Source organism: Lissotriton vulgaris, chromosome 6, assembly GCF_964263255.1.
Source record: "Lissotriton vulgaris chromosome 6, aLisVul1.2, whole genome shotgun sequence".
Taxonomy (NCBI): domain Eukaryota; kingdom Metazoa; phylum Chordata; class Amphibia; order Caudata; family Salamandridae; genus Lissotriton; species Lissotriton vulgaris.
Window position 1 is genome coordinate 793,736,443 of NC_141694.1, and position 14,277 is coordinate 793,750,719.

The window sequence follows — 14,277 nt, forward strand, 5'->3', positions numbered from 1 at the left end:
CCCTGCCCGCCTAAGCTTTGGTCAATGATGTCGGAGGCGATCGCTTTACCGCTCTTACACATATGGAACACGTCCATTGCATCAGGCATATTTCCGGATTGTTGGAAACATGCCACTCTCCTTCCCCTGAAAAAGAAGCCAAATGGTGCTCCGGATGATCTAAGTAATCTCCGCCCAATCTCCCTTCTAGCAGCCCCGGGCAAAATGCTCGAAAAATTGATACAACGTCAATTGAACAGATTTATCGAGGACAACGAGATTCTGCATGAAACTCAATCAGGCTTCAGATCGGGATTTAGCACCGAGACTGCCCTCATTGAGGTGGCTGAGTCGATTAGATGGTCTTTAGATTCAGGAGCATCAGCCATGCTGGTACTCCTGGATCTATCAGCCGCATTTGATACGGTGGATCACGACAGATTGATCTCACGGCTGAAGGATATAGGACTGAAAGATAAAGCGTTGGGCTGGCTACAATCCTATCTTACAGATCGCTCCCAGAAAGTAGCGCTGGGCACCTTCACCTCAAAACCAAAACACCTCAAGTGTGGCGTCCCTCAGGGGTCGGCTCTCAGCCCATTACTTTTTAATGTTTATTTAGCCCCACTTTTTACCTTGATCTCAAAATGGGGAGTGAAGGCAATTTCGTATGCAGATGATACGCAATTAGTCTTCCCTTTCTCTGACGTATCTGAGGCAGCCTTCAGCAAATTGAGGGGATGTCTTCGGGATATTTCCAGCTGGATGAATACTAACAAATTAAAACTGAATGCTGGCAAAACGGAGGTTGTCTTTTTTGGCAAACATATTCGTCCTCCCTCTGACTTGTGGTGGCCTCCTGAAATGGGTCCCCCCCCTCCTCCTAGCACCTATGCGAAGAACTTAGGTGTCAGATGGGACGAGGGTCTCTCCTTTTCGTCACACATACAACAAGTCACAACTGGCTGTCTTTTCAAACTTAGGAACCTTCGGAAGTTCCTTGCGCTTTTGCCAGCAGACTGCCGAAAAATGGTAGTCCATGCAACAGTTACATCCAGATTGGACTACGCGAATGGCCTATATCTTGGCCTACCCAAATACTTGGTACATCGCCTGCAGATCGTGCAGAATGCGGCTGCAAGACTGCTAAAACACATCCCTTTTAGACAGCATGTCTCTCCGCATCTACACGACCTGCATTGGCTCCCTGTGGCTAGTAGAATAAAGTTCAAAGCTCTAACCTTGGCGTTCAGAGCACTTAAGGGGTCCTGTCCCGATTACTTAAAACTTAGACTCCCCAGGTATCACCAGGAGAGGCACCTGCGTTCTAACGCTCGGCTTCAGCTCCTTGTCCCTCGCGCCAAAAAAGCCAGACTCGGTGGCAGGTCCTTCTCTGCTAACACGGCAATTCTTTGGAATACCCTGCCGGTCGCCATCCAAGCTGCCACGACTGAATCCTGTTTCAAGAAGCTAATAAAGACTTGGCTTTTTGCCCAGAAAAAATAAGCACTCTCCCCCCTTTTTTTGTTTTTCCTGCCTAACAAGAGTTGCCCACCTAGCGCCGGGACACCTCCTTGTGAGGTAGCTGTTCGCGCTTTAGAAATATCAGTATTATTATTATTATTATTATTAATAGAAGCAGAACCTACACTGCTTCCACCACAAATAAAGGCATATCTATATCAGCACAAGTCTTTCGTATTCTGGGTTTGCTTGGTAAGATAGGGATAGGGCCGGAATAGGAAGGCAAACTGGCCCTGGTAATTTAGTCAGACAAGCTGTGGGGAGGGAGAGGGACGGGTGGGAGTGTGCGTGGAAAACACTGCTGCTGCGTTTGTTACCGGAGGCTGATAAAACTGGCCCCGGTAACAAAAACAGCTCCTGCAGAACTCCTGTGGGAGCCAGCATGACCCACTTACTCCTACAATAGTCCTATGGGGGCTTAGGGGCCCGCACTGGCACCCTCAAGAGTCCCACCGGATCAGACAATCATTTTAAAAAGCGGGGCATAAGTGTCTGTGGTCGATTGGCCCTACACCTAACCTACACTTTGCACAGCAAAAAGCTATGTGTGCAGGGGCGGCCAATTCTGAGGGGTTGGGTGTAGAGCCTTGCCAGGCCCCGCCATCAGCCCCACACTATACAGGATGAGCCTGAATGATGAGTGATGGCTGCTCACGAGTGACAGGGTGAAGGGCCTGGCTAAAGGTAGGTACTTAATGCAACGCCACGCATTGCACAAGGGTGTGCTCAGTGGGGGGATTGGCTGCCAGCAGGGGGGTTAGCACCCCATTTACAGCCAAAGTTCATGCACAGCAGGGGTTTGCTGATTGTGCCCAACCCATGTTATGAACGGCTAAAGGGTGTGCATGGTGAGAAAACTGGCACAGTTAAGGATGGTAATTCAATATTACTCTACAGTAAAAAAAAAAGCCTAGACATTCACTTAAATTACAAAGATTAAAGTTTCCTATAATTAGGTATAGTAACAACATCTACCTTTACATTTTTTTTAAACATAGAAATTCACTGAAAACAAAAAAGGTGAAACTCAACGTTATAGTTAGGTGAAAATATCTGCTTAGGAACAACTTTTTAAACTAAACAAAAACACTGAAATTCACCAGTGACATTTAACTGAAGTAACTATAACTTGCACCCACACCATGCACTGCCTGTGATCTCACAAATTACATCACTCATTACATGTTCTATGGCATCATTGATAACACCACTGATGACATCTCAAAGGGCATTATTGAAGACATCACTATGCATAGCGGGGTCACAAGTTATAGTTACTTCTGTTAAGTACAATCAGTGTTTTTTGGTTTAAAATGCTATGTTTAAACTGACCTTTTCACCTAGCTAGAACATAAAAGTATACATAGCTAGAACACCTAGCTATGTATAAAAAATCTTAGTTTTTTATACATAGTGCATGTGTGCTCAATTGTTCACAATCTTCAATGTTCCCAGTTGTAGGTGGCAACACCAGTTTTATCTGTGGCTGTGTGTGTGACCTCCCCCTAAAGAGAACTTTTAGAGACAACACTTCCCATTTTGGTGGACGATGTTCTGAATGATGGGTCAGGAATGTGCAGTTTCAAAGTAGATTAACTAGTGCATTTGGGCATCCTTAGGGTTAAAAGTAAGTATCATTTGCATATTATGAGTAAGGGTTAGTTATATTTATTGATTTTGTAGTTTTGTGTTTAACATAAATTGCCTGTTGTCATTAACATTACTCAGCAATTCTTCTATCCTTACCCCCCAACCAGGTGCCATTGAAATCATGCCTATGTTGCATTGAATGACAGCTTTAAAGACCTGGTCGGCCATTCTGCAGAACACAAGGCACACGGTAGCACATGTCAGATTCCCTGCCCTTATCTGTCAAGCACCTCTCTCAGACCCTGATTATTGGGACCTACATCGCTTCTTTTATTATAGCCTTATAGCCCGCCGTAGCGGGCTATACCGGCTATTAAAGGCCCGCTGAAGGCGAGGGACTTTAACGAGACAGCGGGACTTTAATTGTCGGTATAGCCCTGCTACGAAGGGCTATAAGGCTATTAGAACATTCTGCCACTAGAGGGCAGAATGTTCTAACAAATTAAACAAAGGGTTCTCGAAGCTCGAGGGGATATAAATCCCCTCGAGCTTCAAGAAGCCTTTGTAGAACATTGGAATGTTGCTCTGCGGGCCTTTACTGGCCCATAGAAGCAGGGAGCACTCCATTGTCTGCAATGGAGCTCCCAACATTCCAATGTTCTAATAATCCTTTTATGCGCAGTATGAAAGAATATGGAGCAAAACTGCTTGCCCTTCTCTCTGACCCTTGTCATTCAGTTTCCTGCATCACACCCTGTTGTTCCTCATTTGTTGGTCTACACTTTAGAAAAACATGGACCGCTGACCGAACCTGATGACTGAATGCCCTGCACTGCTTACTGTTCTGCACCACTAAGAGGCAGATTTATTGAAGAGTTGCGTTGCCCTTGCAAGAACGACACAATTCTGAAGTTAGATTTATCAAGCCCCACAAGGCTACCTTGCCTGGCTTGATAAATCTGGTGTAAAGCAAACCAGTGCAAATCGCTGTGTTACAATACTCTGCCCCAGGGAGGCAATCCATGGGTGGAGCAAGGAGGTTCCCACCCATCCACCCATTGATTTTGGCACATTCCCAGATTTACCCTTAATGGTAATGGAGCACACATAGAAAGATGAAAATGCCTCAGAGGATTGTTTTTGTGCAGGAAGGTGTCCCTTCATTTCCAAAAACAATCCTGCTTGCAATACAGGCACCCTTGCACCATGGTCCAAGGGTGTCTGTTTTTTCGCTAGGTGACACATTGTGAGCCAGTGCAGGGAAAACACAGGAATGTGACGTAATATGTTAAATACTCCTGCCCTTTCCCTATCACGCAGTGCAGGAAGCTGACAAGCATAAATATTAATCTTGGCTGGAAAGTAGCACTAAAGTAACAAAATGTAGTGCTTTTTGCTACTGTGCATCAATGTGTGTCCCATGGTTAGAGTAAGGGCATAGCTTTTGATACTAAAGCCTACCTATTAAAAAAGTTAGACAGGGATTTACCTCAAAGATGTATGTCTCCTTGAAGCACTGGAGAAATGTTTTTATTATTCTAATCATTTTTATCTCTGCATGGGTGCTGTACTGTACACAAACAAAAATAGAAACATTTTGATCAATGTCTTAGCTTAGTGTTTTCTACTGTAAGGTTATCCTTCCTGTACAAAACCTATACTACTCTTCATGCATATGCCATTGCACCATGGTGCACGGCTGTGTACATGGTGCAAGGCTGCCTATAGTGTGTTTGAGTGCCAGGGGAGAAAGCAACAGTACCATGTCTTAGTATGCAACATGCATACATCCTGGCATCTTTCTGGAAACACAGTAATATATTTGGCAATATTCCTTCTCACACGTGCCACAGCGACAAATAATGTGGTCTTTGGCAGAAGCTATCACCTCTTCAAATGATGTGGTGGCTCTAAGAGTCAATGTGATCTTGGGCAATAAAAGTCATAATGTACAAGCAAGGTAAGTTCCTGTGAAGTGCCCCACCTCTACCCACCCTCTAATAATAAACACAGAGGGCCTCACTTACGAGAAAGTCATGGAGTGCAGCTCAGCAAGCCACCTATGAGCGCTGCACTGCATGACAGGGAAAGGGCAGGAATGCAATGTATTTAAGAAAATATGGTGCATACCTGTCCTTTCCCTTGCTTTGATGCCCTTTTTACAGCCTAGTAAGGGTGCCTGTGTTGCATGCAGTATTGTTTTTGCGCAGGAAGGGGCATCTTTCTGCAGAAAAACGATCCTGGGAGGCATAGTCCTCTTCTATGTATACTGCAGGAAGTGGAAAGAACGAGGAGAAATATAAATGTTTCTCCTCATTATGCTTCTCCTAGTAAGGTGTATGTTTTGGCGCATCCCCGGATATATAACTTCTTGTAAATCTGGGGATGCATCAAAATCCATGGGAAGATGCATGGGAACACCCATACAGCGCCCATGGAACGCATACCCAGGGAAGAATAACCCAACACAGCGATTACCACTGTGTCGCGCAACTCTAGATTTTTGAAGCCACTCAGAGCCACGCTAAGTGGCTTAGCTTGGCTTAAAAAATCTGACTTAGAGGTTTGCCTCATGCATATACAACGTTGATTGGTGCAAATATGATGCACTCCTCTCATAAATTAGGCCTCTAGAGTGGATTGTGGCTTCTGGTGCAGTAGCATGCTCTTGATCACTATCTTTACAACACACTTAGATGGCGGTGAGGAGAGTCTACTCAGGCATTAGAAGCAATGCCAGGCTCCCCATCACACCCTTCAAGACTCTCCCGCCAAGAAAGCTAGGCTACCAGAGTTATGCCACATTCACCATGGCACCCCTGACAACTTACAATCTGTGCCAGGATTTGAGCTGTGTTCCCCATCACCCATTTCATAACACACATTCAGGGCCGTGAGGAGAAGCTGCCAGAGCAGAGAAGCTACCAATGCCCTCTTTCAATACCATGACAGTGTCAATGCATCATAAATAAACAACAAATTCCTTTGTTAAAGCAAAAATAAAAATATAATGCTATTTTCCCATGCTAGTTTCATTATTTGAAGTGTTATATATCTGTATTAGGAGCTAAAAGCAGAGTTATGGATGATGTGTGTTGGATTTAGCCCTTTTTGCAGGGTTATCCCTGAAATTTTTGCCTTCCTCCTGTATTTGTTCTGACCTGTTGTTGGTGGTTTTATGACTCTGGGCACTTTTTCACTGCTGATCAGTGCTAAAGAACATATGCTCTCTATTGTAAATTGTTGTAATGGATTAGTGACTCCATGATTGACTTATAGGATTTACTTGTCAGACCGTAGTACAGTGCACCATGTGTGCCCAGGGCCTGTAAATCAAATGCTGCTGGTGGGCTTCCAGCACTGGTTATGCCACCCACAGAAGCAGCTTGTAATAAATATGGCTCAGGCCTGCGATTGCAGAGCCTGTGTGCAGTCTGGGACTGCCATGTCAACTTGGCAAGTGCACCCATTTGCCAGTCCCTAAATCATCCCTTTTTTACATATCAGTCACCCCTAAGGTAGGCCCAAGGGCAGGGTGCATTGTATGTAAAAGGTAGGACATGCCCTGATGTGTGTGGCATGTCCTGATAGTGAATTACAGCCAATTTCGTTTTTCACTATTGCAAAGCTATCTGTTCCCTTAGGCAGAATGGGCAGTTTGATTATAACATCTGATAATTCTAACTGACCCTAGGAACAAGATGGGAAAATGAAGTTTAGTATGCCTCAACTCGGAATGTTAAAATACATCTTTTAGTGTGGGGGATTTTTACATTCCTTGTTTGAAAATACCACTTTTAGAAAGTAGGTCTTTTCTTGCCTTACAATCCAGCATGCCTCTGCTAGGTTTGTGTATTCCATGTCTGTTTGTGAGTGACAGGGGGCTGGAGAGGTCCTTGGCTCCAGCAGTCTGATGGGTCAGAGCTGGCTGAATAGGACCTGCATTGAATAGAGAGTCGGGAGAGACGATTTCCTTTCACTGACATGAGCCTACATAGAATAGAGAGTAGGGGGAGGAGTTTTTCTTTCAGCTACCTGGGACAGGTCTGCTTTCAACAATGCTGTCTCCACCGCCTGCCAGGAAGCTGCACAAGGGAGGACAGGACTGGTGTTGGCTGGGCACAGACACCCTCTGCCTTCAGAGGACAAAGGATTTAGCAGTATAAATATTGGGACCCAGACCCCAGAACTTTAGATCACTTCTGGGATTCAAGACAAACCCTTTCCCAAGGAGAAGAACTGGAGAAGCTGAAGGAAGACTACTGCCCCTGTGCTGTTGCTGTTTGGGGATGGCCTGCAGTGCCAAGAAAAGGAGAAAAGGAACTTTGTGTGAACTTTTACTATCTTGAGGAAGATCTCCAAGGGCTTGAAGCTGAGCTTGCCTCCTGTTCTGAAGTCTCAGGGACACAAACACTTCACCACAATCTCCCCCTGAATTTCCTTGCTGGGAATACTACCTGCAGTTAGGTGCCTGCTGTTGTTTTGGGCCCTCTGGAGACCTCGTATCACTGGGAGCTGGAAGTGCGGCGCAACGAGGAAGAAGTGTGTCGCCCCCGCAGCAGCTGAAATCGCCTTGCCGAGGAGGCGTGTCGCCAGCGCAGCTGTTCGCCGCCGCAATGCCGAAGAAGCGCGTCCCATCACCGAAGAAGCGTGCCTCAGAGATTGCTGTCACATCACCGGAGAAGCATGTCACAGGGCCTGCCGCGGCTCCATATTTCATCGATTTCGCTGCACGGCCGTCGTGCATGCACGCATCACATCCACGTTGTTGCATCACATCAAAGACGCCATTTTGTCGCATCGCACCGGATCTTCCCATCGCATCGAGGCACCATCTTGTCGCATTCAAACTGGAAGGCAGTAAGAAACCGATGCCTCACCTCCTCTCCGGTAAGGAACCAACGCATTACCTCCCCTGCGCTGCAGTAAGGAACCAACGCATCACCTCCCCCGAAGCAAGGAACTGATGCATCACCTTCCCTGCGACCCTTTTGTTTGTATTGCGTAACGCATCCAAGTAAAGAGAGAGTAAAGTGTCGCTTTTACCATCTACATTGAACTAATCTATTTCAACCATCTGAAAGTCATATTTTTATTACTGTTTTGTGGATTTTTGTTGTTTGGTCTTGTGTTAAGTCTAGTAAAGATTACTTATTTTTCTAAGCTGATGTGGTGTCCATTTGTAGTGTTTTTACTGTATTTCTGTATGTGTTCACAAATGCTTTACACAATGCCTCTGAGATAATCCTGCCTGCTCATGCCAAGCTACCAAGGGGGGTGAGCAGGTTTTATTTTAGGAGTGCAACCTCCTTACCCTGACTTGAAGCACTGGCCCCTACTTGGTCAAAGGTACCTACCTCTGCCAACTAGAGACCCCCATTTCTAACAATGTGCAAATCAAACTAAGGTAAGGAGATTGGGTTTGAGATTGCCACAATCACTGAGCACAAACTATCCCTTAACACAGATGCCATAGGTTCTCTCTGTAAAGAGGAGACATAACTGCGTAGAAAGGATAGAGAAGGTTGCATGGTGTTCCTATGGACTGCACTGGACTTTAACTGTTGGTGACACACCAGGTCATAGCCATCAGGAATTGATTTGCACTTCACCAATGTATAATGTGAAACATTAAAACAGGCGGTCTGATCGCAGCCCACAACTTCAGAAGGGTCACATGGTCAGGCGCAAAGCGTTTTGATTACAAGAGGTAATGTGGGGAGTGCTTGTGCCTAGGCTCAGACATAAGAGACAACCCAAATGAGGCCGGCTGGTTGAGTCAAGCAACACTTGCAGAGCATCATGGAAAATTTACTAAAGTAATGCACAATGCTGCACTGTAACTGCCCATCAATGTTCACCTCCCTTCAGAACTCACTTTTCTCAAACTCCCACACACAACCCAACATCAAAACTCTGTCTTCTGTATTATATACTACCCTTTACGTTATACCAGGCAGGGGCGGAATGAGACATCACCAGATAGGGAATGCTGCCATCAGCCCTTTAAGAGCAGTTCCCCTAGTCTGGGCTGCTCTTTCGATGGCGATGTGCACACACTGTAGCAGACCACATTCCGCTTCTTAGGCATCTGCAAGGCAATAGGTGCTTCTAACACTGCACAATGCAATGGAAATAAAAAGATGCCATTCACAGGCACCTCAGCACATCTCATTTCCACAGTGGGCAGAGCTCGTGGAGAGAAATATCACCTGGTCTCTTGTGGCTTCCATGTATGTCCGAATTCTCGCCGATATCCTCAATACACTCTTTTGTGCTTCCAATCACCAAAACCAGCATGCATGAAGCTGACAGCTTAGGGTTAGATGGATAAATCGGGGTAGGGTAGGTTCCTCTATGCCACTGGGAGGCAGAGACCAGCTAAGAGCATTGTCACTGTGATTTGTGTCTAATCTCTGGTAACGACTAAAAGAAACAGACGGCTGATCAATGGCAAGGCAACCTAAAAAAGTATGGTAAACTATTGCCTGACCCTGAGGAGCTGGTGCAGACAGCCACAGAAACATCAAATATGATTCCTCTACTAACATGGACGGATTAGATTTGTCATTTTTTTCAGAAAGACCTAAAGTTGCCACATACATCAACTCTTTCTCAAAAAGATATTCCTTCCCCTCAGAGAGACGGCTTTATAGCTTTCTCTTTCCTTATCCTACTGGATGCACCCATTACTCTACATTGAAAGGGGCACAGTCAGCTGCTTTTTGGTCTCTGACAGACAGTAGCAGCAGAAGGAGTCCAGGTAGGGCATCAGCTTCATTGCTCTTCTAAGTTTTGCACACTCTGTTCTCACATAGTGTAAATATCCACCGCACCCTAGTGCAGCGCCTCAACAACATCGGAATCTGAGAGAAAGCACTGGAGTGGATCATCTCGTTCCTCGCCGGAAGAGCCCAGAGAGTCCGCCTCCCCCCGTTCAGATCCGAGGCCACCGAAGTCATCTGCGGCGTACCACAGGGATCATCACTCAGCCCCACCCTCTTCAACGTCTACATGAGCCCCCTCGCAGCCATCGCACGCCAACACAACCTCAAGATCATCTCCTACGCCGACGACACCCAGCAGATCCTCTCCCTCACCAACGACCCCGCCACCGCCAGAACCAGCCTACACGAAGGGATGAAAGACGTCGCCGAGTGGATGAAAAACAGCCACCTGAAACTGAACTCAGACAAGATGGAAGTCCTCATCCTGGGATCGTCACCCTCCGCCTGGGACGACTCCTGGTGGCCCCCTGCCCTGGGCACCACTCCCAAGCCAACGGAACACGCACGTAACCTGGGCTTCATCCTGGACTCCTCCCTCTCGATGACCAGACAAGTCAACGCCGTCTCATCATCGTGCTTCAACACCCTGCCCATGCTCCGAAAGATCTTTCGATGGATCCCCACCGAAACCAGGAAGACGGTCACCCAAGCACTAGTCACCAGCCGACTGGACTACGGAAACACCTTCTACGCCGGAACCACAGCCAAACTTCAGTAAAAACTCTAACGCATCCAGAACGCCTCCGCACGACTCGTCCTGGACATCCCCCGACACAGCCACATCTCCGGCCACCTGAGAGACCTGCAATGGCTCTCCGTCAGCAAGAGGATCACATTCAGACTCCTCACCCAAGCACACAAGGCTCTCCATGACCTGGGCCCCAAGTACCTCAACAACCGCCTACCTTCCACACGCCCACCCGCCAGCTTCGATCGGCCAGCCTCGCCCTCGCCGCCGTTCCACGCATCTGCAGAGCAACCGCCGGAGGAAGATCCTTCTCCTACCTGGCAGCCAAGACATGGAACTCCCTCCCCATCCACCTTCGGCTAACCCAGGACCATCTCTCCTTCAGGAAGCAACTCAAGACCTGGCTTTTCGAGCAGTAACGGACCCCTCTCCCCCATCGCCTTGAGACCCTTCCGGGTGAGTAGCGCGCTATACAAATGTTATGATTGATTGATTGATTGATTTATTTATTTATGTAAAGAGTTTTATATAGCGCTGGCTCGACCCGAAGGTATCAGAGCGCTTTACATGAGAATCAACAATGTAACAGAGAAAGTTCAACAATTACACAATACATCCAAAAAAATAGGCAATACAATTAGGAGAGGAGAGAAAGGACAGAGAAAAGTAGTGGAGGGGGCAGGGGAGGTGAAAAAGGGAGGATAAGAGAAGAGACAATAAGGAGAGACGAAAAGAAGTCTGTCTGAAGACCGACTGGGTAGGTGACGACCAAGGAGGGAATCCACAGCCCATCTCCCCTGTAGCTAAACCAAGTAGGTCCAGCGGGCATCAGACAAAATAGTTCAGTCTCAATACATTGGGAGAGGAGGGAAGGAGAGACATAAATAGAGGGAGGATGCAGGAGGAGATGACAGGAGAGACAAAAGGAAGTGCAACAATGTGGTTCCATAATATACCAGAAAAAGATCAACAAGTAAACATTATATCAAACAATCAGCAATACATTAGGGGAGGAGAGAAAGGAGAGAGAAAGTAGTGGGGAGTAGGGGAGGAGAGAAAGTGAGGATAAGGGAAGAGACAACCGTAGAGACGAAAGGAAGCCTGTCTAAAGACCGACTGGGTAGGTGACGACCAAGGAGGGATTCCACGGCCCATCTCCCCTATAGCTAAACCAGGTAGCTCCATCGGGCATCAGACAAAATAGTTCGGTCTCGATACATTGAGAGAGGAATTGAAGGAGAGACATAAATAGAGGGAGGATGTGGGAGGAGACGACAGGAGAGACGAAAGGAAGTGAAACAATGTGGTTCAACAATATACCAGAAAAAGATCAACAAGTAAACATTATATCAAACAATCAGCAATACATTTGGGGAGGAGAGAAAGGAGAGAGAAAGTACTGGGGGGTAGGGGAGGAGAGAAAGTGAGGATAAGGGAAGAGACAACCGTAGAGACGAAATGAAGTCTGTCTAAAGACCAACTGGGTAGGTGACGGCCAAGGAGGGAATCCACGGCCCATCTTCCCTATAGCTAAACCAGGTAGCTCCATTGGGCATCAGACAAAATAGTTCGGTCTCAAGTGGCGAGGGAAGACGTTCACAGAAAAACAGGGTGGGGACAAAGGGCAAGGGCATGTGAGGGCAGAGGACAGAAGCTGGAAAGAGTAGGAGCGGAGAGGGGGAGGATTGGGGGAAGGGAGAGGGGGAAGATAAGGTAAGGAGAGTCGGGGGAGCATTAGCCCGAAGTCCGGCTAGGTAGGTGATAGTCAAAGGAGGGAGTCCAAAGTCAATCTCCCCCATAGCTAGTGAGGTAGCTCCACCGGGCATCATACAAAAGTAGCTAGGTCTCAGCTTTTCTCCCCGAGGCTGTCATAGTCGCCATCATGGGATGTTTCAGCCTAGATGAGTTTGCAGCATTGGATCTCCCAGCAGGGGTAGTGTACACGCAGGGACACCTCTCCTACCGCCAAACTACTTTGTGGCTTACCAGCACTCTGGGCTCCTCTGCAACAAGACATATGTGGTTTGTGATAGCCCACACATATGGTGCCCATTTTCTCTTCTTACAGAACACTCACATTGCCTACCACCTCTTTTTCACATTGTTTTTCTCATGTGAGAGCATGGAGTGTGAAGTGTCAGGTGTAATGTGGGCTTTGTGATTGTCGCATGTTTCTGCTGGAACAAAGCTTACATCTCAGGAGCCCCTCCACTCACATTTCAGCACACCATGCTAGTTGTGTGCATGCTCCTCAAAAACATTGTGCCCTGCTGGGGTGACAAGGGTCCTGGCTGTGTTCTGTTTGGAGCCAGAGGGTCAGCCCAGTTTGCCGCAGATTGGGCAATCTCAAACTCAACAATACAAAAAATCCACCAACAGATTAACAATAGACTTCCATTGCAAGGACCCTTATCAAACAAGCCCTCAATTTAAGCACTCTTTAGGTGAACCTAGACACCTACTGCACCAATTAAATGGTGGCAATCACTGCTCTGTAGATTTTATACATTATGACCAAAGGTCGAGCACACGACTAAACATGAATTTAGCAAGATCTAGACATCATATTGTGGTCCCCAGCACTGTTAATGCCACCTTCTGTAATTTAATATCCTTGAGTCCTGTGGCAGAGAACAAAACCTTAAAGAGTGCCAACTGTGATATGCAGTAGGTACAATCTCAAGGGGAAATTGTACCTCAGCATCATTCTGAGGCACAACTGACCCTCTTGTTGAATTAGTCCTAGCAAAAAATACCAAAGTTTGCACTGTCACACAGATCTCTCCCCCGCCACCTACCCAACACTTTCTCTCTCAACACATACACACACACACGCACACACCCATATACAGCATGCACAAGGAAATCAGAAATGTACTTATTTAACACATATAGTTCCTCCTTAACTGGCTGGTGAAAAGTTATTTTTACAGCTGCATTGACTTGTCTTTATATAGACAAAAATAGTCCACAACACTAGCCAAACAATGAATAATGGAGTTGCTTTTTTGTGAATGTTCTTGATATAGTAACATCCCGGCATATTTTATATCTAACACCTGGGTGGATGGGCATGATCATAGGAACATTTTTAAGTTGAGCCTACAAGGCAGCACAACTGCCTGCTTGCATGCTTGCAAAAAGACCTACTGTCACCTTATCAGAAACGTACACTGGCTTAAAGTTTGCCCATTGGTTACTATTGTTTGGCTCTATTGTCACTCTGATTTACTTGCTTCTTATTCGACTTTCCTTGTCTGTTTTGTGTTTGTCCCTCCCCTGAAACATATCCACTGTACTTGTGTCCTTCCACTGCTCACTTCAGGAAACAACTTTCTTTGATAAGTGCTTCATGAGAGTGATCTATCACCATACAAATCCACTGGAAGGAGGAGACGGTGGAGCCCCTGACACACCTAAACAGCCACATGTTGTGTACATCCCATGGAACAGCACGTGCCATCACACTCACCTATAGGGCTTTAATCACAGATGTAAGCATGTTGCTGGAAAAGCTACGTCAAAAATTGGAGGAAGACTTCGCTCAACCGATCACTGAATCACACTGGTCCAAGATACTCACTAACATATGCATGATCTCACTTAACGCCGGATTTAAACTCATTAGCTATCACTTCTTGCAAAGGTAAATAATGCAACACTTTGGGGAACAAGAAATGAGATGCCCTAGATATGAGAAACAAGCTG